This window comes from Penaeus monodon, chromosome 24 (assembly GCF_015228065.2).
Source record: "Penaeus monodon isolate SGIC_2016 chromosome 24, NSTDA_Pmon_1, whole genome shotgun sequence".
NCBI classification, from domain to species: Eukaryota; Metazoa; Arthropoda; class Malacostraca; order Decapoda; family Penaeidae; genus Penaeus; species Penaeus monodon.
Window position 1 is genome coordinate 3,135,967 of NC_051409.1, and position 337 is coordinate 3,136,303.

The following is a 337-nucleotide window of genomic DNA, read 5'->3' on the forward strand; positions in this document are numbered from 1 at the left end:
ATTCTTTGAAATTGAATTAACAAAATGCATCGTCCTGGCAGTATTTACGTAAAAGATTCGGAAAAGGGGAGCTTATAAACCGAAGGAATAAATTTCATTTTACACCATAAATCATGTCTTGCGCACGTGTGCTTCGAAACACCAGCTGCTTCGTTTGTTCCCCAATAGCAAATAGGCTGGTTCGGACGCTCTCTACCATTATAGTTATATTTATTTGAGGAAAAAATAACCAAAAACAAACATACACATCGTGCTTTTGTGTCTGTTTGTGCACATACCTGCATGATTGTGGCAGTAGACATAAATAAAGAAATGATTTCACAAATATGTGTGCAGC